General features: G+C 36.8%; 1 protein-coding gene across 1 annotated transcript in view; it reads right to left on the reverse strand.

Annotated features, from left to right (window-relative positions):
- The window catches only part of NAALADL2 (N-acetylated alpha-linked acidic dipeptidase like 2), a 1210813-nt gene that overhangs the window by 327497 nt on the left and 868845 nt on the right, over positions 1-14471 (reverse strand). The window lies entirely within an intron of this gene.

The raw sequence follows: 14471 nt of genomic DNA on the forward strand, positions 1-14471 counted from the left end.
GCCCTCCTATAAGTCATAAGACAGTAGCTAATACTTTCAGAGCAACAAAAACTCCCAGACTAGAATAACTAGATATCTGGCTGTGAGGTCCACAACCACACAAAAGAAACATAAGGAACATATATCCTACCTAAAATAAATATATTGAAACATACAACACATGAATTTAAAAATAAGCATCATAATTAAACACAAGAAGAGAAGGGGATCCATTAGCAAAAAGAAACAACCAGAAAACATTTTAAAAAGAAAAAATAATAGGTAAGGAAATAGAATAATTAGAAGAAATATGACAACAGATAGGATTAATAGATAGAGATGGTAAGTAATAGATATAACTGACAACTGAATTTAAGAGCTATATCAGATGAGAAATTTTTCCAGCAACCACAGAAAACGATAAAGAGAGAAAATAGGAAAGTACAATTAAAATTCATGGTGGATAGAAATAGGATTTCTAGAAACGATACAAGAAGAAAAAGAAAAATAAATGGAAGAGAGAAAATATTTAAAGAAATAATATTTTTCCAGAAAAAGGGAAAAACACATCTATATATTTTATTTTATTTTTGTTTTGATTTGTTTTTGTTTTTGCTTTAAAGATTTTATTTGTTTATTTAACAGAGAGAGAGAGCACAAGCAGGGAGAGCGGCAGGCAGACAGAAGCAGGCTCCCTGCAGAGCAGAGATTTACAAATATGGAAAGAAAAAAAATTAGGTATTGATAAGTCCTTCTGGTTTTCTAGATAGATATAAAAATAAATAAAAATATAATCTGTATGTACACACATATATATTTATACATATTTATATTAAAATATATTTCCCTAGTTTTGTTTACTAAGTACTGAAAGAAATAACACTCCAATAGCAATGAGCACATCTAGAATCCATGTCTCATTTTCTAGATACCATTCTTTACTCAAAGGAACTAGGACTCTTTGGAGAAATGGTTGATAACAGGGTTGGGGCCAGGAAGCACAAAATGATTTGGCATATCAAATTTTTGCTGTCTCAAAAACAAAGGAAATTTCCAAAGAATAACGAGAATATGCCAATAGACAGAACATAGGTTAAAGGTGATATTTTGGGCTGATCTGGGACAATTTGAGTATCAAAGAAAAAAAAAAGTAGTACTGAATTATAACCCATTGAATAAATTAAGGATATAAATGCTAATTATATATAATAAATTGATACTCTATGTATAAGTAAACACCCAAACAAATAGGAAAAAGAGAGCTCTTCTTTACAGTAGAGTGCCAACTAATAAAAGCAGAAGGAATGATGAATTTGGAATGTCACTGTTGGCATCATCTTGGTAATGACTAATTGGGCATAAAGCATAAATAAACATTTAAACTAGTGGGTGGACATAAGAGGGGGTGGGAACAGGATCTTCGCATGATTTCCAACGATTATTAATTGTAAAAGAAAAAAATTTAAAAATAGTAACCTCAAGGAGGAGCCCTCACAGATTTTTGATTACTTTAATTGAATTAGCAAGGTTAGCATTACCAGTAATGGGACAAGCTGATATCAGTAATAGGGAAAAAACAGTCTCACTCTGTAATATTGCTGTCAAAGATGCAGAGGCTGAAATTATTCATGGGAAAACATCAGTTAAACCCATACTGGGGAACATTCTGCTGATAGCAGGCATGTAAGCTTCAAAACTGATAAAGCAATGGAAGTCAAGCAGAGACTGAGACTATTCCAGGCTTAAGGAAATGGGACACTTGATAACTCACAACACGTGACCCTAGTTTAGATCCATTTGCTATTTAGGTCATTACTGAAACAACTGGCAAAATTCGAATGGGGCCTTTGGAGTGCATGGTAGTAACGTATCAATGTTTCATTCCTGGTTATGATGGTTGTGCTGTCTGTGTAGAGAAAATGTCACCGTTTGTGGGAGAATTCAGATGTGATGGCTCATCATGTCTATAGCTTGCTCTCAAGTAGTTGAGAAAAAAATATTCCTTGTACTATTCTTGAAACTTTTCTGTAAGTTTGCATTTATTTCAAAACTTTAAAAAAAATACATTTGAAATTAGAAAATCCTGGATAACATTTAGATGCCGTTTGTTATTTAAAGTCAATGCATGTATGTGTGTATGTATTGCTACTTTAAGATAACATTTCCAGCTCACATTTGCCAAATGTTTTCTGTCTTTCATGCTTCAAAGTTTGATGGCAGCTTTAAATTTGATGTGTGAAGTTCAAAAGATTTCAAGATGACAAAAATGTGTTCCACTCAGAGAACATTTGTATTCAAATAGGGTGAGGAGCGTCAGAGCTGAAACATAAAAGTAGTTGCCTCTCTCTAGTCCTTAACTTCATCACGTGCAGAGAAAAATACTACAGAAATTATTTTCCAGTGATAATTCTGTCTTGCACTTTTGTTGTTATTATGAAGACTTGACTAGTTGTCTCCTTCATCATAGTTAACAAGGCTTCATGTCCACCTGCACTGTGAGTAAGCATGACCCAATAGCTAGGAAAAATCCCAACCTTATTTAGAGAGATTTGAGGACTAAAAACTGCTGCTAACTCTTGAATCCTAATTCCAATAAATAGGCTTTTGTTGGTTTCTTAAACATAGTTCTTGCTTGGATTCCTAATTTTAATTGAGTATTTCTCTCATTCTGTGTACCTGACTCTCTTTTTAGCTACCTGACTCTAGAAAAGAACTTTTAGGATTAGGGCTATGATTTGTTTTCTTTATTTTTCAATTTCCCTGCACCCTAGGGACTGAAATCTACTCTAGAATCATACTTTTGATGATTGGGACTCTATAAACTGCTAGCATCTTTCCTAAATGACAACTGCTTCCCTAAATACCTGAGTATAAACTGCTTATGGATTCTATGTCATCACAGCTTATATAGCTTTCTGAATGCTCCATTTTTCCACGTGACATCTTCCTATGGCCAAATGTTTTCTTCACCCAATATTATTGATTGACATCATATGCTCTAGACCGAGGGTCTTATTCAAAATATTTATCAAAATATTTATCAACTGATACAGCATACATGCTGACCAATCAGAATGCACTGGCAGCAAGTAATTGGAGTGCCCACACCAGTGGATACAAACTGATATCATCAGACCTGCCCCAGATACTATGTTCTTCTTGTCATACTGCAATCTTCTCAGGAACTCCGTTTCAGTCTACCCTGCAGGGAACATCACATTACACAAGAGTTCTACACAAGCAAGGGGTGCCTGGGTGGCTCAATTGGTTAAGCTTCTGACTTTCGCTCAGGTCATGATCTCAGGGTCCTGGAATCGAGCCCTGTGTCTGGCTCCACATTCAGCAGGGAGTCTGCTTTTCCCTCTCCCTCTCTCTCTGCCTGTCCCCCCCACCTTCATGCATGCTCTCTCTCTCTCTCAAATAAATAAAATCCTTTTTATTAAAAAAAAGTAAAATTTTATTTTATTATGTTATGTTAGTCACCATACAATATATCATTGGTTTTTGATGTGGTGATCCACGATCCATTGTTTTCGTATAACACCCAATGCTCCGTGCAGTACGTGCCCTCCTTAATACCCATCACCCCCATCCCCCTCCCCTCTAAAACCCTCCGTTTGTTTCTCAGAGTCCATAGTCTCTCATAGTTCATCTCTCCCTCCGATTTGCCCTCCTTCATTTTTCCCTTCCTTCTCCTAATGTCTTCCATGCTATTCCTTATGTTCCACAAAGAAGTGAAACCATATGATAATTGACTTTCTCTGCTTGATTTATTTCACTTGGCATAATCTCCTCCACTCCCAACCACATTGATGTAAAAGTTGGGTATTCATCCTTTCTGATGGCTGAGTAATATTCCATTGTATATATGGACCACATCTTCTTTATCCATTCATCTGTTGAAGGGCATCTTGGCTCTTTCCACAGTTTGGCTATTGCAGACATTGCTGCTATGAACACTGGGATGCAGATGGCCCTTCTTTTCACTACATCTGTGTCTTTGGGGTAAATACCCAGTAGTGCAATTGCTGGGTCATAGGGTAACTCTATTTTTAAATTTTTGAGGAACCTCCACACACTGTTTTCCAAAGTGGCTGTACCAACTTGCATTCCCACCAACAGTGTAAGAGGGTTCCCCTTTCTCCACAACCTCTCCAACATTTGTTGTTTCTTTCCCTGTCCATTTTGGCCATTCTAACTGGTGTAAGGTGGTATCTCACTGTGGTTTTTATTTGAATTTCCCTGATGGCTAATGATGATGAACATTTTTTCATGTGTCTATTAGCCATTTGTATGTCTTCTTTGGAAAAGTGTCTCTTCATGTCTTTTGCCCATTTTTTGACTTGATTATTTGTTTTTTGGGTGTTGAGTTTGAGAAGTTCTTTATAGATCTTGGATACCAGCCCTTTGTCTGTAGTGTCATTTACAAATATCTTCTCCCATTCTGTGGGTTACCTCTTTGTTTTGTTAACTGTTTCCTTTGCTGTGCAGAAGCTTTTTATCTTGATGAAGTCCCAAAAGTTCATTTTTGCTTTTGTTTCACTAGCCTTTGGAGATGTATCTTGAAAGAAGTTGCTGTGGCCGATGTCAAAGAGGTTACCGCCAATAAACTGAGCAACCTGAATGAAACGGATGCTCTCCTGGAAACCTATAAACTCCCAAGACTGAAACAGGAAGAAACTGACAACCTGAATAGGCCAATAACCAGAAACGAGATTGAAGCAGTGATCAAAAACCTCCCAAAAAACAAGAGTCCAGAGCCTGATGGATTTCCTGGGGGAATTCTACCAAACATTCAAAAAAGAAATAATACCTATTCTCCCAAAGCTGTTTCAAAAAATAGAAAAAGAAGGAAAGCTTCCAGACTTATTCTACGAGGCCAGCATTACCTTAATCTCCAAACCAGGCAAAAACCCCATCAAAGGGGCTCCTGGGTGGCTCAGTCGGTCAAGCAGCTGCCTTCGGCTCAGGTCATGATCCCAGGGTCCTGGGATCAAGCCCCGCATCAGGCTCCCTGCTCAGCGGGAAGCCTGCTTCTCCCTCTCCCACTCCCCCGCTTGTGTTCCTGCTCTCACTAACTCTCTCTCTTTGTCAAATAAATAAATAAAATCTTAAAAAAAAAAATCAAAAGGAGAATTTCAGATCGATATCCCTAATGAATATGGATTCCAAAATCCTCAACAAAATCTTAGCTAGTAGGATCCAACAATACATTAAAAGGATCATCCACCACAACCAAGTGGGATTTAACTCTGGGATGCAAGGGTGGTTCAACATTCGCAAATTAATCAATGTGTCAGAACACATTAATAAGAAGAGAGGGAAAGAACCATATGGTCCTCTCAATTGATGCAGAAAAAGCATTTGACAAAACACAGCATCCTTTCCTGATTAAAACTCTTCAGAGTATAGGGATAGAGGGATGCTGGGATAGAGGGATAGAGGGATAGGGAACTGGTACTGGCACAAAAACAGACATATAGACCAATGGAACAGAATAGAGAGCCCAGATATGGACCCTCAACTCTATGGTCAAATAATCTTCGACAAAGCAGGAAAAAACATGCAATGGAAAAGACAGTCTCTTCACTAAATGGTGCTGGGAAAATTGGACAGCCACATGCAGAAGAATGAAACTCGACCATTCTCTAACACCATTCACAAAGCTAAACTCAAAATGGATGAAAGACCTCAATGTGAGACAGGCATCCATCAAAATCTTAGAGGAGAACATAGGCACTAACCTCTTTGACATCAGCCAAAACAAGAGAGTTCTACACAAGAAGTTTACACAAGTTCTAGTCCTAGGACCCAACTAGGTCCAATGTCCCACCTCACCTGATATGATATGTCTTATCATATCCTGAATACTGACAATAACACCAGCTACCAAAAAAAAAAAAAGAGAAAAAAGTCTTTTAAAAATTTATCCACTAATTACAATAATGAGTTTTCTAATAGAAACCTTAAGAATTAATTTCAAGTTTATTGAAAATAAAAAGGACAGAGGAACTAGTTAAATAAAATCATGAGGAAGCATCCCACAAATCCAGAATGTAGGACATTCAGGACAATAGACTTGATCCTATAGATCTCAGTGTTAAGAGAAGAAAAAGAGGATGGTGCTAGATTAGAAGGGATGTAATTTGTAGGACTGGCTTGGATTTTGGTTTGTATAAACCCACTGTAAAAACTGGGATGACTGGTAAAACTCAATTTAGTTTGTGTATTAAATATGGTAAAGTTTACTATCATGAAAAAGTGGAGATACTTAATTAGATAAATGCATTCCAAAATAATATTATAGTATGATCTCCTTTTGGTAAAACAAAACAAAACAAAACAAAACAAAACCCTCTAAATGTGTATATAAAAATCTAGAAGGATTTATATTAAGTATGGATAGTGATAATTACTGGGTGATAGGAATGTATTCTGGACTAAACCATTTCTCTTCAAAACCATATGTTGAAGCCCTAACCCCTATTTTAGCTGTATTTGGAGATAGGGCCTTTAAGGAGATAGGGTTAAAAGAGGTCTTAAGGGTGTGAATTTAATCTGATAGGACTGGTGTCTTTATAAAAAAAAAGAGAAAGAAACACCACAGGTTTCTTACTCTCTTTATGTGTGCACAGAGAAAAGTCCATGTGAGGGCACAGAGTAGGCAGCCATCTCCAAGCCAGCAAGAGAGCTCTTACTAGAAAGCAAATTTTCTGGCACCATGAGCTTGGAGCTCCCATTCTCCAGAACTGTGAGAAAAATCAATGTCTGTTGTTGAGGCCACCAGGCCTATGGTATCTTGTTATGGAAACCCAACATGACTCATACAGAATGTGTCAACTTGCTTCCCTGTTTTTGCTCATCTCTCTTTTCTAACTCTTAGCAAACATCAACTGCTTTTGCAATAATAGAAATTAAAGAGAAAAGTCAAATCTCCAAATCTGTGTTAGTGCTATAAAATTTTTGTTCTAAAAAAGTGAGACTAGTATAAAAATACTGAATGAAAACTGTTTGCTTGGTCATTTTCACCACTTCCTTTCTTAGTTTAACAGCTATCCCTGAGCCTACACACACACACACACACACACACACACCCATGCATGTATGATGTATTCTTATGAACTTACATGCATTTTGGAAAAAATATTTGAAGTTTAATATTATTATTTTGAATTAGTAAAATTATGTAAATAGGAAGATGTTTTAAAAAATATGAATCCCGGGGCACCTGGGTGGCTCAGTTGGTTAAGTGACTGCCTTCGGCTCAGGTCATGATCCTGGAGTCCCGGGATCGAGTCCCGCATCGGGCTCCCAGCTCGGCAGGGAGCCTGCTTCTCCCTCTGACCCTATCTCCTCTCATGCTGTTTCTCTCTCTCTCTCTCTCTCAAATAAATAAATAAATAAAATCTTTAAAAAAATATATGAATCCCAGAAAAAAATAACTTTTATCTTCTTGTATCCCTTAGAAGAGTGAAAATTGATTAACAGATTTTCCACATCTTTCTATCAAATCATTCTACAAATGACAAATTATCAAATTCATCAGTAGACTAATCATCTGCAACACTAACTGGACTGCATATTTCCCACATTTCCATCCAGATCTATTTTTACCCTTCACCTAGTTCTGTGCCCCAAGAAGCTCTATAGAGAACATCTACCTGGTTCCTCTGTTCTTGGCTTCAGGTTGGGTTTAGCCAATAGAAGATATCAACAAGTGATCAGCAGGCTGAGTAAGAGAAAGATTAGAGCATTTGTATTCCATCACCCTCCCTGGCGGGTCACTTGCTGGCAGTGACTGCATTCCTCAACTGAAAGCCAAGGCTCCTAGCAAACCGCCCTCTCCCACCTCTTAAGGACTTGACAGTTTCTGTCACTCCTCTCCCTTCTTGAACGTTTAGTTTTATAGATAGTAACAATTACTAGCCTTGGGGTGGTTCACCATCCTTTTTCTTTTCTTTTCTTCTTCTTTTTTTAAGATTTATTTATTTTACAGAAAGACAGAAGACAGAGGGTGGACAGAGGGAGAGGGAGAGGGAGAGGGAGAGAGAGAATCTCAAGCAGACTCCCTACCGAGCGTGGAGCTCAATAGGCAGGGCTTGATCTCACAACCCTGAGATCATGACCTGAGCCAAAATCAAGAGTTGGCCACTTAACTGACTGAAACACCCAGGCACCCCTCACCATCACTTTTCCATTTTCCTTTACCTATCCACACTTATGCATAGGCCCTTGGCCAAACTCCCTTGAATTGCACATTTTTAGTGTGGTTGTCATTGATTTCCTGATGGCAACCTGATTTATATGTTGACCAACTTAGGTATATTTACTGAGTCATCTATATGTGTTGCCAGGAAATGAATAGATGGTGAGGAGGAGAATTTCTTTTATAGTAATAGGGCAGGCTAGGATGTTCAGACCAACTTTCCCACTGAAAGTAATTTACAATGCTGAATAAAATACAAAATGAATCTTGTTAACAGCACCTAAGAACTAGAGGGTAAGGAATTACTAGGTCAAAATTTAAGTTGTGAGAGGAACACAGATAAGTAACACAATAAAGCTGCTTTCAATTTGAGGGAATTTACTGAACCTGGAGAATCTTTTAATCTTGATGGCCTTATGAGATGCAAAGTTTAGAAGAAAAAGCCCTGGGCCTGCCCAAGTTGGAGAAAAGGGAGTTCCAAAAAGAGATTCTTCCTCATAAAGTAGAATCCTAAATGACTCCCCACTCCCATCCAAGAGATAGCAAAGAAAATTGTCTGGCATGGAACAAAACAGGAAAAAGGATCTTTAAAAAGCTATAATTCTAGGGTAGCTCTAAAAGAATATAGAAAGTATTTATAACTTCTAAAGTAGTAAAGGGAAAAATATAATGACAAAATAATCTAAATCTAATGAGAGAAATAAGACAAAAGGAAAACATGTGGTACAAGGAAGGAACACAAATTCAGATAAAAATATATAAGCATAAGTACATTAATAATCACATTAAATGTAATGAACTAGAGGTTTCAGCTAAAAGATAATCAGATTGTATTTAAAATACAAATTAGCTGTTGGGTGCCTGGCTGGCTCATTTGGTAAAGCATGTGACTCTTGATCTCAGGGTCATGAGTTAAGTAGAATTTAAAAAATACAAACTAGTTGTTATGAAGAAGAGATGCTAAAAGAGAAATATACAGAAAGTTGGATAGTAAAAAAAAAAAAAAGATATAGCATAAAGACACTGACTATAAAAGAAGAAAAAGCCAGTGAGGCTAAATTAATGTCAAGCCAAATCAAATTCAAGACAAGCATTAAAAATATAAAGAAGATCACTTCATCTGATAAGTGTTTCAACTGACCAGGAAGGTATGATGTATTTGAATTTATAAACATCTAAGAAGTGACCTTAAAATATATGAATCAAAAACTGACAGAACTACAAGATCAAATAGACAAATCTATACACATAGAAGATTTTAACAAAAATAATAAGATGTAACTATTTGAATAACCTGACTAAGGTACCTAGTTTAAGTGGGCATAGAACTCTATACCTGACAACCACACAGCACACACTCTTTCCAAATACTCATAGAACACTGGGCAATACACTCCGGAAAACAGTATGGAGGTTCCTCAAAAAGTTGAAAATAGAGCTACCATACGATCCAGCAATTGCACTACTGGGTATTTATCCCAAAGATACAAATGTAGAGATCCAAAGGGGTACGTGCACCCTGATGTTTATAGCCAAACTGTGGAAAGAGCCAAGATGTCCATTGACAGACAAATGGATAAAGAAGATGTGGTATATATATACAATGGAATATTATGCAGCCATCAAAAGGAATGAGATCTTGCCATTTGCAATGACGTGGATGGAACTGGAGGGTGTCATGCTCAGCGAAATAAGTCAATCAGAGAAAGACATGTATCATATGACCTCACTGATATGAGGAATTCTTAATCTCAGGAAACAAACTGAGGTTTGCTGGAGTGGTGGGGGTGGGAGGGATGGGGTGGCTGGGTGATAGACATTGGGGAGGGTATGTGCTATGGTGAGCACTGTGAATTGTGCAAGACTTTTGAATCACAGATCTGTATCTCTGAAACAAATAATACATTATATGTTAAAAAAAAGAAGAAGAAGATAGCAGGAGGGGAAGAATGAAGGGGGGGAAATTGGAGGGGTAGACGAACCATGAGAGACGATGGACTCTGAAAAACAAACTGAGGGTTCTAGAGGGGAGGGGGTGGGAGGATGGGTTAGCCTGGTGATGGGTATTAAAGAGGGCACGTTCTGCATGGAGCACTGGGTGTTATACGAAAACAATGAATCATGGAACACTACATCAAAAACTAATGATGTAATGTATGGTGATTAACATAACATTATAATAAAAAAGAAAAAATAAGAAAAAAAAAAAAGAACCCTGGGCAATAAAGGAAACCTCGAAACACCACATAGAAATAAAGCTAAAATAACACATTCTAATGAAAACTGAAGGGGCACCTGGGTGGCTCAGTTGGTTGAGCATCTGCCTTTGGCTCAGGTCATGATCTCAGGGTCCTGGGATCGAGCCCTGAGTCAGGCTCTCTGCTCAACAGGGAGTCTGCTTCTCTCTCTCCCTCTCTTCTCTCTCTCTTTCTCTCTCTCTAATAAATAATTAAAATCTTTAAAAACAATTGAAGTTGCTTATACTGTAGCTCAAAAGAATATCATATTCTTCCAAGTAGCATAGAAGTGCCTAAAGCATGGCAGAGTGAGTCAGGAGATGCTACTTCCAACTTGAGGAACATGGCATTTGCATGGAGCTTTAAAGGACTGAGGCTTTTCAACTTAGAGACACAAACTTGAAGACTTGTTTGGATAATACTAAATAGAATGATATGGAGAAATACTGGGTATATGAAGGAAATAGAAGGATGTACCACCAGAAAGGCACTGAGGAATCAGCCCATTGCAAAAAGTGGATCATCAAACTATAAAGACAGGGTATGCTCTAACAGAGTTTATCACATACATAAACTACAAAGTTTAGTTGAAGCTTCTGTAATTTGAAAGAAGCGACAGGTACTTGAGAAATGATGTGACAAGAATACAGGAAACTATAAAAATTGCTGAGAAACATTAGAAATTGGAAAACATTTGTTAAAGTAATTCTGCCTAAGAGTATATATCTCAGGTTGTCTTTACATCTTTTAACAAACAAACACAACTCTAGACTGAATCTAAGTTGAATCATTTCTGAAAATCAAAACTGTCAAGACAGAAAGCTGGAAACGTGAGAAGTTCTGGGTGAATGACAGATCTGTGTCACCCTTGGTAAACCCAACCTGCACTCCCCAGGAAACAGAGAATTGACTGTACTTTCTGCGGACTTTGGACAATAGGTTTCCCACCTATGTTCACTCTGTTTAAGACCCTTGATGAGTAGTCCTTCAAAGTCATTTCTGAAGCTTTTTTTCCTTTTGTCCGAGGACTTCAGACTGGCAGCTCATGAAGGCTGATCTTTAGTTCTACGGATGACTGTTATCAACTTCCAGCTCAGACTCCTAGGTTCACTATGCAACTGGCTGCTTGAAGAGCCATAAAATTGCTATTGCACAGTTTAGTGACTCCTAACATTTGTCATGACACTGATTGTAAGAGTATTCTAGCTCACTGAATTTTTGTAATAAAAAGTGGCCACTGTATCTATACGCATACTATATAGAAGTTGTCTAGACAAACTGAAATTTTCACATGTTCTTCTGGATATTTTCCTCCGCATTTGTGGCTGGAGGTTATTTAAGCCTACCCTTCCCTAAAACAAGTTTGCAATTCTCTTCTATTTTCTTTTCAGGCCTTCTGAGGAATTCTCTTTCCCAGGGCCCAAAAAGGGCCATATCATATCATTTCCACACCGTTCTATTATCTACTTGATGTATCTATGGAGACACTTTTTAAACAGAACATAACGTACTCCTGGATCTTCTCACGTGTAGCAACGTTAAGGCTATTCTGAACAGGTTGATTAATTTCATATGTAACAAAAAATAATGCTGAATTCAACTGCACTAATAACATTTCTTGTTAATGAATATTTCCTGAAAAGCTAAAATTTACTATTTGCCAATAAATTTTAGTTTAACCTCAACTTTTAGACAGTATGTTTAATATATCTTTTTAAATTTCTACTCAAGAAATGATAATAATGAATACTTATAAGTAGCTGTTAACAAATTAGAAATATAAATCTTCAAAATACATATGAAATATGTAAAGCTATAACTGACCTCACTGTATTATTCTAATTAAAGTAATTTTTATCAAAGAATATATAAAATTGTGAACAGGGAAATTATATATATATAATATATATAACATATATTATATATATATGTATTTCTCCATTTGAAGAGATGATCCAAATTTACTTATGTAAAAACTTGTCATCACTGACAACATTTTTATGTAACACAGAAATAGCCATTTTTCTATTCATCAAAAGTGATTCATCAAACATATTAAAATGTTTCTTTTAACTTGATTCATTTATATTTTTTGCCTTAAATTAAGTTAATGGATTTTAAACTTCCTCCTCTCCTTTTTCCACTATATTCATGGTTTTTAACCACAAACTCAGACTGATAACCGAAAATTCAAGTTCCCATGCTTTGGTTGATTCTTAAGGACAAAGACTGATAACATATTAGATCAACAGGTAAGGCCTATAAAAAGTAAGACAAGACCGTGGAAAATAAAATACAGTCAATATGCAATTATCTAATCAACCCATCTGTATATATATTGCAAGACCTTTTTTTCCTGCTTATTTTTCTATTCCTCAAACAATTCTTAGTTGTCTCAGGACTTTCCATATAAATACCCTGCTCTCCACTTCATTTTGCTGAACCTCTTTCATGAATGCAGATATTAAATACCTTTGTTTAGTTTAAGTTTTATGGTCTGTTTCAGTTAGGCCCAACATAGATTGACTGAAAAAAAGGGGGGGGGGTGTTGACTCATATACATGGCCAGTTCAGTAGATTTGGCTTCAGATAAAGCTTTAGGGCTCAAATGATGTGGAGAAGATTTTCTCTCTCTTTCCCACCCCCACTCATTATTCACTTGTACCTTCCTTGTGTTGGTCCATTTTCAGGTGGGCTATACTCTCAAGGTCCCAGAAAAGTTACCAAGAGGTCCCGGGGCTACAGTCTTTTTTTGTTCAGCTATAGTGTTAAAGTGAGTCATTGCTCAAATAAATTCCAGAAACTGAGTTGTGGTCCTGTTTGGCCAAGATCATCCTTGAAGCAACCATTATAATATGGTTGATGTGATATGCCAATAGACTTGAGCTAAGAAGGATCTATTTCTGGAGCTTGGGGTGTGGCCAAACATATTCATACTATATTGCTGGAAAATGTTGGCAACAGTTCAAAGAGGGGGAGGGGCAAATGGATGCTAAGAAAGCAAATATGATAGGCGAATTCCACTATGCTCTTGTCTGGATTGTGGAGAATTTGGATTTGTTATATACAAAGGATTAAATGGGTACAATAAATAATTAGTTGATTTGTACATGCATTTTTTTTTAAAGATTTTATTTATTTATTTGACAGAGAGAGACACAGCGAGAGAGGGAACACAAGCAGGGGGAGTGGGAGAGGGAGAAGCAGGCTTCCCGCGGAGCAGGGAGCCCGACGCGGGGCTCGATCCCAGGACCTGGGATCATGACCTGAGCCGAAGGCAGACGCTTAACGACTGAGCCACCCAGGCGCCCCTGTACATGCATTTTTAATGTACTCCTGCCTAACTTCTCTGTGAAGATTTTCCTATACTGAGGCTCAAGTCAAAGAAAATTCCACAATCAGATATAATTGTAATATGCTTCAAATTAATTTTTTATTCTATAAACTATAAGCATTGCTCTTATTGCCCCAAAATATAGCACTTCATTCTGTATCCTTTCCATGTCCCAGCCTGATATATATCACAATGAGCAAATAATGTGTTCATGTGTTTATGAGAAAACATAAAAGTTAATTAATTATCGTGGCTGTATCATAAGTATTATTATCCAAAACACTGTGGGTAGAAGCTTGTTACCCTACATTTAAGACTAGTTTAAATTTAACAACTTACAACTCACTCAGACTGCTCCATCACTATTTGGTAAATCTAAATGTACTTAAAAAGATGATGAAAGGAGTACCCCTTATTTCATTATAACATGAAATATCTACATCTACAAATTTTTCTAAAAACAATAATAGCTACTATATCCATGAGGAAAACTTGATATGGCATAATTCCTTACAAAAGCAGACCTATCCTGTTGCTTTTTTAACAGTGTTTTCCTTAGAACTAAAGTATTATCATACTGTTTTTACATATTTTAACAAATAGAGCCCACAATCAATTTGTAGGGCTCAGAATAAAAGACAATAAAAAATGAAAAAACAAAACAAAACAAAACAAAAAGATCCTCAAAGACTTCTTCCTTCCTGCTTTGAGGACC

Source organism: Mirounga angustirostris, unplaced genomic scaffold (assembly GCF_029215605.1).
Source record: "Mirounga angustirostris isolate CCGP_5_RB_7025 unplaced genomic scaffold, mMirAng1.0.hap1 SCAF_1, whole genome shotgun sequence".
Lineage (NCBI taxonomy): Eukaryota > Metazoa > Chordata > Mammalia > Carnivora > Phocidae > Mirounga > Mirounga angustirostris.